Here is an 11702-nt window from a genome sequence, read left to right as displayed (position 1 = left end):
CTCTGGCTCACTTAAAAGAGCCGTTCAAAAGACTGGCTCTTTTGGCTCATTGCATATTTATATATTTTCGTTGAAACATGAATCCACAAGGTGGCACGGTCTGGCACCACATTCCTCTGCTGACAGTTGAGATCACAATTTTGTATTTACCCTTTTTATAAAAAAAATGTGTGTGTAAATCAAGCTACCTTGACTAATGTTATTCATGCAACACCTTAAAAAAAGCAGGCAACAATGAACTCGCTCCTCCCTAGCGGCTTATATAGCCAGGATTTACCAACTGGCAAGGCCTGGCACAATGTGAGCTTATACATGGGATATTTTAAAATAGCAAACATTTAAATATTTACAGGGACATAATACAGTCATTTGTCATGGAAGTGGACTTCCCAAGCAATATGGAGACGTTTTAATTATAGAAATCGCTTAATAATTGTCTAGGCTATGATCAAATCAAACTGTAGTGTCTTAATTTGCTTCCTAGATAGCTGCACATTGCCGCGCCGCACCGCGCATCGCGGCGCCGGTGGCGCCGCACCTCATCGCGAGCCAATTCAGCCAAATGAACGGCTCCCTACTCCGCGAACCGGATCCCATCGTTCACTTCAAAGAGCCGTTCAAAAGATTCGATTCGTTCGCGAACGTTGCATCTCTAGCTCTGTGATTGGCTGGGATGTCGGCAGGAACACACGTGTAGTTTGTTGTTGTGGTCAAGAAGTTGCACACATTACAGCTGGGAATGTTACTAAGTTTCTATTTGCAAATGAAAGCTAATCATCTGATTGAGTAAAGACCCCGTATCTGCCTCGCGGCAGCAGCGTCAACATCAATTAATAGATTCGGTCGTCGGAAAATAAGACACGATATGGATTTATTTTACAATCCAGGAAATAATGTAGGCTTACTTACAGTACCACGGACGGAGCGCTGCTATTCCGATCCGGTAAGCTGACGGCACAAGCCTTTTAACAAATCATAATCATTTGCTTTGCTGAGAAGAGAAGAGAAGTTGATTTCCTTTCCCATTGACAACTGGACCCGCCGTGGTCACTTTCCTACTAATCCCTCCTCAAAGTTTTCTATAACATCTGGCGCTAAGCATCAGGCTAATGTTGGCTTGTTTAAGCAGACGTAAATTAATTGGATTGTTTGTTTTAAAGCATGCAAACTTTTTTTCCGCTGGATGCGGAGAACGGTAGGCTACGCGATAGCGAACGGTGCTATTCTCAAAGGCTACGTTAGTGACGTAGGGGTTGTTTGTTTCCTGTCAGCGGCGGCCGACGTCGCGTATGACTGTGACGTCACTTGTAAATCCTTGAAACTCAACAGTACCGTGTGTGTGTGTGTGTGTGTGTGTGTGTGTGTGTGTGTGTGTGTGTGTGTGTGTGTGTGTGTGTGAGAGACTACAGTACAGACAGCACAGTGGCCATGGATACTGTATTCTTATATTATATTATTATATTACCTTTATTATCCTTGGGATAATAAAGGTATCTATCTATCTATCTATTATATTACAATTGCCTCCTGTGTGAACTGTGCATATAAATAGGATGGGGCAGGTGTAATATAAACTTGTCATTAGCCTATACATTATGAATTCAATTGCACCTGTCAACTTTGATTCCAATGTCTAATACTTAATTTATTTATTTAAAGACACGTTTTTCTTTTTGACTAAAACTATTGACTAAAACTGGACTAAAACCTTTGTGAGGGTTCGTCGACTAAAACTTGACTAAAACCTTTCGAGTTCTAGTCGACTAAAACTAGACTAAAACTATCAAGGATATAAATGACTAAAATCTGACTAAAACTAATAAGCATTTAGTCAAAAAGACTAAGACTAAGACTAAATCTAAAATGCCTGCCAAAAACAACACTGGTGACATCACAATGATGTGATGTCACAACAGGTCAGCAGCTAGACATCGAGGCGTTAGATACGTACGGACAAGATCTACCAGTTTTCATGATACGTTGGCCAATCACATCGCGGATCATACACACATGATACACTACCGGCCAATCACAGCGTGTCTTGACGTCTCTTCGGGAAGTAGCCTCCCTCAGCAACAGTGTTTACGATGGTGAAGGATTCTTGCCTCTTAATCCCCAAATCCTGGTCAGAAAATTACGTTCTACCATGCGTTCTACCCCTCTACGGATTCGTATCGTCGCGTTGGTTAGCAGCCCCGCTCCGGTGGTCCGCGGCGGTGGTCCGCGGCGACTCCGGACGAAAAACGGACGAAAAAAGCAATACCGCTACTGACCACTAGTTAAACAACTTACACAGTATAGCTTTAAAGTACCAACAGTAAAATTACTCATCAGGCAGAGTGTCCCATTTTACGTTTTCAAATGTATAAAAATCTTATGAAAATAGCAGATCCACAAGCTCACAATTCATCACTAAGCAACCAGTAACAAGTGGAAATACTCTCCATGCTAGAGAGACTGAATGCAGTAGGCTACCACACAAAGGTGTCAGGCGAATAGCATAAATAACAAAGGGAACGAAACTAGAGAAAACAGCAGCTCACAACATGTTGCTTTTGTGCTGTGAGCTTGTAGATCAGCTATTTTTCACAACTTCTTAAACACTTGTTTTATAATGTATGTGATTTCTTAGTTTCTTCTTCATGAAATTATTGGTAATGATTTGAAAATGTTTTGAAATAATAATGAAAAACTAAATCTAGGAAACAAAAATTACCCAGTGTTTATTGTTAAATGGACCCTTACAAATACAAATGAGACATTTAATTAACATTTAATGAAAAAGTCCTATGCCAAAATGTATTTTATTTTATTTAAAACAATTATGTATTTGACTTTGGGGAATACAATTTGTTGAAAAAAAAAAGGTGTTTGATTATCACATGGTCACCTAATCACATGGTCACCTTGCCACCTCCGGGCAGAAGGGAAGTTGAATTTATTTAAAATAAATCCCGCTTTGATGGCACACCAAAATCTATTTATTTGAGAACTAGAAACTGTCTGTAGGCTCATTGTTGCAAACTAACACTGTTGTATATGGGGAATAAAACACAGTAGAAAACTGTTACAAAAATAATTCGCGATTTTGTAGTGTGTGCGTGAGTGTGTGTGTGTGTGTGTGTGTGTGTGTGTGTGTGTGTGTGCGTGCTGTGTGTTGCACTGTGTGCTAAAATAACTAGTAACTATACAGCTCCTTGTTACATTGTTGTGCGGGGAATAAGCACCCGAAACCGTAATAAAAATAACCCAAAACCGGGTGTTTTAGGGAAGAGAGAAGAGTCTGGGACGCGTGGAGCGTCGTCCAGGGTGTTTTATGGAAGGGAGAAGAGTCTGGGACGCGTGGAGCGTCGTGCAGGGTGTTTTAGGGAAGGGAGAAGAGTCTGGGACACGTGGAGCGTCGTCCAGGGTGTTTTTGGGAAGGGAGAAGAGTCTGGGACGCGTGGAGCGTCGTCCAGGGTGTTTTAGGGAAGGGAGAAGAGTCTGGGACGCGTGGAGCGTCGTCCAGGGTGTTTTAGGGAAGAGAGAAGAGTCTGGGACGCGTGGAGCGTTGTCCAGGGTGTTTTAGGGAAGAGAGAAGAGTCTGGGACGCGTGGAGCGTTGTCCAGGGCGTTTTAGGGAAGGGAGAAGAGTCTGGGACGCGTGGAGCGTCGTCCAGGGTGTTTTAGGGAAGAGAGAAGAGTCTGGGACGCGTGGAGCGTCGTCCAGGGCGTTTTAGGGAAGAGAGAAGAGTCTGGGACGCGTGGAGCGTTGTCCAGGGCGTTTTAGGGAGTCCAGGGTGTTTTATGGAAGGGAGAAGAGTCTGGGACGCGTGGAGCATCGTCCAGGGTGTTTTAGGGAAGGGAGAAGAGTCTGGGACGCGTGGAGCGTCGTCCAGGGTGTTTTTGGGAAGGGAGAAGAGTCTGGGACGCGTGGAGCGTCGTCCAGGGTGTTTTAGGGAAGGGAGAAGAGTCTGGGACGCGTGGAGCGTCGTCCAGGGTGTTTTAGGGAAGGGAGAAGAGTCTGGGACGCGTGGAGCCTCGTCCAGGGTGTTTTAGGGAAGGGAGAAGAGTTTGGGGCGCGTGGAGCGTCGTCCAGGGTGTTTTAGGGATGAGAGAAGAGTCTGGGTGTTTTTAATGAATCCATCATGGTTAAAATGGAGTATGAAGTTACAATGGGTGTGTGTGTGGAGAGAAGCCCATAAGCTGTTTCCCTGTTGTTGTTCAATCTGTGTTTTGAGATATTCTAGTATTTCAGCATGACCCACTAGCCTCTGTTAGCTGATCTAAGTGAGTAAGACTTTTATCAGGCCTTGAAGGGTATGGCTGTCATGCCTTTGGTCAACAGTAGGAGGGGCTGTAGGGTTTTATCTTAGCTAGGGAGGAACTCAAAAATCAATTTTGGGCACTTGGTGAGTGGTTTTGAATTTTTGGTATGGTGTTATGTTTGGGTATAAGGTTTTCAAAACCATTGTAAACACGCTGGGCTCACCCCCTAGTGGTCTGTTTGCAATGCATCAAATATTAGATACCTCAGGGTATGGTTGAAACCCCAAATAATTGATAAAAGATATCTTTCAATGTACAACTATTGGGTATGAGAAACAACATACTAAAAGTTAGGGGGGGAAAAAACTACCGGAAATGTGTCATTTTCAAAATGTTGTCCACGATGGCTGCCGGATGCTAAAAATGCCTATAAACTGGGTTTAATGTGTAAAAAAACAAAAAAACAAAACAAAAAAAACAATCTGCACTTGGTATCTAGTTTCAGAGTTTTGGCATGGTGTTAGCTATGGGTATAAGGTTTTTTTTCTTTTTTTCGTTAGCTATTCAAATGTAATTTTTTAGACATTGTTGCAAGCTATTTGTCAAAATCATTAACACAGCCGACAGCCCATATAGAACCACACAGCAATTATTTCATCCAACTTAACATTGAGGTGCCCACAATATTTAGGTGCCCAGTGCCTTCAGTGTCTTCCTACACCCTTATTGTGAGGGCAGTTTCAAACCGTTGTGCCGCATGTTTCTGTGTTGGTTACAATAGCTGATCTACAAGCTCACGTCTCATGGATGCGACGCGTTGTGAGCTTGCAGATCAGCTATTTTCGGCATGCAACACACGTCATACGACAGAGTATAGCCAGGCTTTACTTGGATGGGAGACGACGTAACGAGGAGGAGACTCAGCGCTTCATGTGAAGAGAAGCAGAACCCAGCTGCAGACAGCACCGCTCAGGTGCTCACATATCAACGTTCGCGAGGTCTGCAGCTTGGTGTTATTGGAACATAATGTGAAATGTGAATGCAAAGAAAGACGAGAGGACAGGCGACCGCGGACCGCCGCAAGAATGGGCCGACGAGTGCCGTTCACGGACGTCAGAATGAACGCGTTCGACAATAATGTTAATCTAGCGGAAACAAAGAGCTTCAGTTCACGTTCGCCCAAAATATGAACATGTTCATGAACGATCGATCGTTCATTGAACGCGTTCGGGTACAACACTGGATGGCAGTCACCTCCATATGACATCACTACTATGATGTAATTCACCTCCATATGACATCACTGTTGCATTAATAGGAAGAAGTCTGTCCGTTATCAAGAGATGTGCCACATATGTACCACAACAATGCATTCCCCAAATTGTGCAAACACTAGCTCTCACTCATCTGGATTACTGTCCAATGGTTTGGTCTAGTGCTGCCAAAAAGGATATAATTAAATTACAATTGGTCCAAAATCGAGCTGCACGTATTGCTCTGAGCTGTCCAAAAAGAACAGGCATCAAAAGAATGCATGTCACTTTGGGATGGCCTTTTGTGGAGGACAGACTTCGTATTTCCCTGCTGTCATTTGTCAGAGGCGTTGCTTCATCAAGAGTTCCGGCTGTCCTGTATGAGCGGCTGGACTTTAGCTCTGATGTACACAGCTATAACACCAGACACGCATCACAAGGTCTTTTCACGCTTCCTATCTCAAATTCTAATTCCATGCAACACACAGTAATGTAAAGAGCTATGAACGAGGTGCATAGTCTACCATCACAAATCATACAGGCAAAAACTAAATCTGGTTTTAAAAATAAATTAAAGAAATATCAAATGGAAATTGCCTTTGATCACGGCTAACACGACAATGCACAATGTTTAATGTTTCTACATAGAATGAATGTAATGTATTTTTATTTGCATTTGTTTTAATTATTTTGGGTTGTTGATACTGACCATAATTACTTATTTGTTTTATATTTTGGTTGTAGTTTGACAATTTTTAACTGTTTCTTGTATTGTATTGTGAAATGTATTAATTTTTGTAATGTATTTTTATCTGTGGACCCCAGGAAGAGTAGCTGCTGCTAAGGCAGTAGCTAATGGGGATCCAAATAAACAAATAAACAAATAAACATCACTACTATGATGACATCACTACTATGATGACATCACTACTATGATGTCATTCACCTCCATATGACATCAGTCCAGTGGTGAGACTAACCATAGAGACAGACAGACAGACAGAGACAGACAGACACAGACAGACAGACAGACAGACAGACAGACAGACAGACAGACAGACACTCACGTTTTGAAAAGGGTTTTCTGGGATTCTGAGTTTCTTCTGGACGTGTACGAACAAATGGACGAACTATGCCTGCAACCTTCCCAACCTTGGGTTCATCAGGAGAGCTTCTACCACCATGGTGTCTGGAATCTGGAGACACAAGAGGGGAGGGGGGGTAATAAATATATATATATATAAATAATCCAAACCTTATCAGAACCTTATCTTATCAGAACCTTATCCAAATAAGAATACACTTCCCACAATGCTTTGCGTGAAGTGGGCAGTGTCACTGCAGACCAGAGGCTCTGAAGCAGACGACAGGTGTGACCCCGCCCTGTGGCATTCCAGCACTGCCCCTTCTGTCCTATTGGTTGGAGGTTAGACCCCGCCCCTTGGTCTCATCAAGCCTTCTCCCAGCAGCTGGCCTACAGCTTACCTAATGAAAACCTTATGGAAACCTTATGGAAACCTTATGGAAACCTTATGGAAACCTTTTCCCTCAAAACCATCCTTAAAGGCCCTCTGACACGCCCCAAAATTATGGTTGGAGGTTGAACCCCGCCCCTTTGTCTCATCAAGGCTTCTCCCAACAGCTTGGCTGCTCCTTGCAGCTGGCCTACAACTTACCTATGAGAACCTTATGACAACCTTTTTCCCTTAAAACCAACCTTAAAGAAAGCTTAAGGGAAGATTCCCTCATCAAAACATGTGACCTCCATAGGGAATGAATTGAAGAGAACCTTACCCCCCGCCTCCCCAGGGTTAAGGGTAAGGGTTACCCTAACCCTAACCCCCGCCTCCCCCAGGTAAGGGTAAGGGTTACCCTAACCCTAACCCCCCGCCTCCCCCAGGTTAGGGTAAGGGTAACCCTAACCCCCGCCTCCCCCAGGTAAGGGTAAGGGTAACCCTAACCCCCCGCCTCCCCCCTACATGTGTGTGTTAGGAACCTTACTGAACACTGCCTTGATGTCCGGCTCTGTCAGAGTCAGTTGAACGTGGTCAACAACAGTGGCTTGGACCGCGACCTTTGACCTGCTGTCTGGTGGTCTGGCTCCGTGGCTCGTAGATGTGATGTCATCGGGGACCCCGACTACCATTAATACAACAAGATGAGTGACTTTCAAAAGTAACGTCACCCAACACTCAGTATGACGTACACAGCATGTGGAGAACTTAAATACTACAGAATAGAGATACAGAGTGCTAACAGCTCATAGCACATCTATTCATGGTGTCAGCTCACCTTCATCTTTGGTTGATGCTGAAGTAGACATCAGCGGGTCAGAGTCTGTAGATTCACGCTGGTCTGATGGTACAACTATTGTTGAGATAGAAATGAAAACAGACTTGTAAGAAACCTGGTATTACCTGGCAGTAACTCTCCAGATATTATTTGTGTTTAACACGGTTATCAACTGTTATCTGCAGCTAGTCTATCCGCAGAGAAGCAAGCACTCAAATGAGTCAAACGTTTCAGTGCAAAATGTATTAATGTCTGGTGTAAAATGCTGCGGCACGACTGGTCTTCAACCAGGCCAAATTCTCACATGTCTCCCCCTTCTCCACTCCCTCCACTGGCTCCCGGTTGCGGCCCACACAGAATACAAAACACTGATGCTGGCCTTCAAAGCAGCCAAAGGTACTGCTACTCCATACCTCAAAAACCTGATCAACCCCTACAACCACACCCGTTCAGTCAGATCGGCCAACACAGGGATGCTGACAGAACCCTCACTAAACACCCCAGGAGAAAAATAAGACAATTCGCCCTCCTGACCCCCCAAAGGAAATTAACTCCCTGTCGCACTTAGAACAACAGATTCACTCCCTAGATTCCGTGGTGGCATGAAGACTCACCTCTTCAGACTTCACCTAAGCCCATAGCACTTACCATAACACTTGCCTACCCCAATGACCATACATGAAAGCTAGATAGCATTTTATTTTTTTAGGTTTTATAAAACGCTTTTTACTGATAAGATGCTCTGCCTACCTACGCTATTTTTCTAGAATGATATTTCTATGCATTTGATGTATGGATTGCTTATTGTATTGATGTCTTACCTTGCTTATTTAAGTCGCTCTGGATTAAGAGTGTCTGCTAAATGCTTAAATTATACAATAGTACATTGTGTTCTCACAATTGGAAGCCATTCCTTGCCTAACATATTTAGCTGTGAAGCATTTATGTTTTTTTGTTGTTGTTATTATGTTTTAATATAATGTTAATTTTGTTACATCCTCAACTACCGCTAGTGACTGTAGTGTGGCTAATTGAGGGCTGAACGAGGGAGGAATGAAAGAGAAATCAGACCAAATGGTAAAAGGTTTTCAAGTATGTATCTGTAGTAGGGCTGGGTACGGTAACTGCTGTACCACCGTAAAAAAAAGACAAAAAAGAGGCTAAATCTTATTGAGAACAAGCAAGTTTTAAAACAGGGGAGAAGCGAGGACCGCATGCGCTCCATGCAGCTCTGCTCTGGACCATATACAGAGGCTCTGGACCTCTGTACCATATTTTTGTGCTGTGGGAAGCTCGGACATATTATTAAAAAACACCAACGCGTTTCGGCAAACGCCTTCTTCAGGGTGTTACTGAACAAAGACAAGATGTAGGCCTAATTATAGGCCTACCAGGTGTGTCCACAGAGAGGACCTGCAGTCTGCAGCCTACAGGCCCCCTGGTGGTATCCTAGTACACATGTTGTCTACATATGAATGAAAGCACAAAAACAGGGTATCCCTACAGTCTGTTAAAACACTTTACCATGGTGATAGATAGAGGATTAAATGGCAACATTAGGACCAGTGTACAATACAACAGTTAAAAAATCTACTTGGGTGAGTCATAAGTTACAGATACACCATAAGAACCCAGTTGAGTAGTTTCTTAAAGCCGTTGTAACTCTTTAACTTTAAACCAAAGAAGATGTACACAATGTAATAATTCAGAAAGCAATAGTTATAAGAATGATGAGATGTCAAAGTCCTCATTGAGACCTGGGTAATAAGTAGCCTTGAGAGTGTTGTGACAACCCAGGGTTGTCATGGTTTCTAACCCAGTGCCTGTATTTCAAAGGCTGATTGGAGGGCGGAGTGTGCGATCAGTGATCTGGCCCACCTGGTGCTCCCTCTATATAAGAGGCTGCAGGGCCAGTCTCAAACTCTCTGACCTGGCTCCAAGATGGGAGCACTTTAACCCTTTTTCCTTTTTGTTCCAGTTAAAGTATGATTTTCACACCCACACAACATGCTACACTCATCCACACACTTGCACACATCACTGATACTGTTCTGCCCTTACTATACGTTTGGTACAGAGTCTGTATGGCTTGGCAGACAGCTAACATTTGCTCCCAATAAAGCTCCAGGCAGTGGCTTGAATTAGGCTCTTTACTGGTCACAATTAATTTGTAAAACTGAAAATACATTAATAGAAAACACAAACATTGTGTCATAATTCAAAAACATACAGTACATTTATCACAATATGCAAATTGAGCAACCGTAGTAATATATGTACTAGTTACATTCAAATAATTCAAATTACACAAATATTGCAGAACAGATCTTAACAAACTTAAGAGCAAGCAAATACAAGCTTTAAGAGCCAAATCTAAACACATGAACTTACAGACTTATCCTGTCCAAGGCTTGAGAAGAAAAAAGATTCAACATGCAGTCAGTGTGCTCTTGACAGTGTGCTGGTCTGAACTGAACTGGCTCAGAAACTAGATAATCCCCTAATCAACACACCTGGTGAGGCAGACCAGGTGTACAACATTACTAATTAGGCTAAAGCACATACCACACACAAAACCCCAAGGTGGCAGCAAATCACACTTAAAAGTAGACAGCACACTCCCCGCCTGGTATAATTGTTATGCCACTAAAAAGTCTCTTTCTGAAGAAGTACATACTTCTGCGACAGCTCTTGAGTAAACTTTGGGAGTACCTTGTTGCATTAGCTTCACTTTGTTGTTGTGACTGAGAACAGCCTTGACGATGAGCCCTGTAGGCCTTCCATTCCTAGTCACCTGAGGCACGGTCACCGCAGCCACAGGACCAGGAATCTCTGCCTTGGACGGACCAGAGGCTTTCAACCTCACCCAAGCTGGACTGGACCAGTCTGGACCAGGAGGAGGACCAGAATACTCCTCTCCCTGCCCAGTGTCATCAAGATCAGAGCTGGTGAAGCTTCTTGTAGTGGTGGTGGAGGTGATGCAGTTAGAGGTTAGTGTGTCCTCTGAGGTTACTGTAGATGTGGAGAGGTGAGCGCTGTCATTCACATCATTGATCAGGTTACTGAGGTGCACCAGGTTAAAAGGTACATTCCCTTGCTGTGTATTCTGTTGGGTCGGGGTCTTTCTGGTGGGTTGCATAGCAGCGTTGGCTGTGGCCGGTGGCTTGTGCATAACTGGAGGTCTGATTGGCTGCTGCTTGGAGAGTGCAACTGGACCCTTGACATATTTTGCCTTGTCGGTCTCCAGCCTTTCCACTGCTCTCTGCTTTGGTCTCTTTGCTGCAGTCGGGCTCTGCCGGTAGAATTCTGGCCCTACTGGACCCTTGGGACGCAGGCGTGGGGGTGTAGTGAGGGCGGCGGTCCTCAGCGGTCGCCCCAGTAGAGGTTTGTCTTCGTTCTCTGTTCTTTTGAAGACCTGGCTGCCGAAGTCGTCCATTTCTTGTAAATGGAAAGCTATCTTGTTTGAACGATGCACATTATTGCCAGGACTAGAGCAGCTGAGCTTCTGATTAACATTAGGGCATGGGCTTAGGAAGGACTCAGGGCCATTCCGGAGCACATTAGTCCTAAAGACGCAGATGTTGGCTGGCTTATGGGTTCCTCCCAGACACACTTCCCCAACTATGACCCACCCAAGATCGAGGCGCTGTGCATAGGGCGCATTGTCAGCTCCGTTGTATTGTTCCCTGACTTTATGCGCTTGAATTACATCTCTGCCGAGGAGGAGAAGAATGGCTGCACTAGGGTCGACTGCTGGGATCTTGTCTGCCACAGGAGTAAGATGGGGGTAATGATTAGCAATCTCTGGTGATGGGATCTCTGACCTGTCGTCAGGCATCATGTCACACTCTATAAGTGTGGGGAGAGAGATGGTTGTTTGCTCATCCATTGACTCCACAATGAAGTTGAA

This window comes from Nannobrachium achirus, assembly GCF_963921795.1.
Source record: "Nannobrachium achirus genome assembly, chromosome: 13".
NCBI lineage: Eukaryota > Metazoa > Chordata > Actinopteri > Myctophiformes > Myctophidae > Nannobrachium > Nannobrachium achirus.
The sequence above is the reverse complement of the archived record's forward strand: the minus strand, read 5'-3'. Positions refer to the sequence as shown.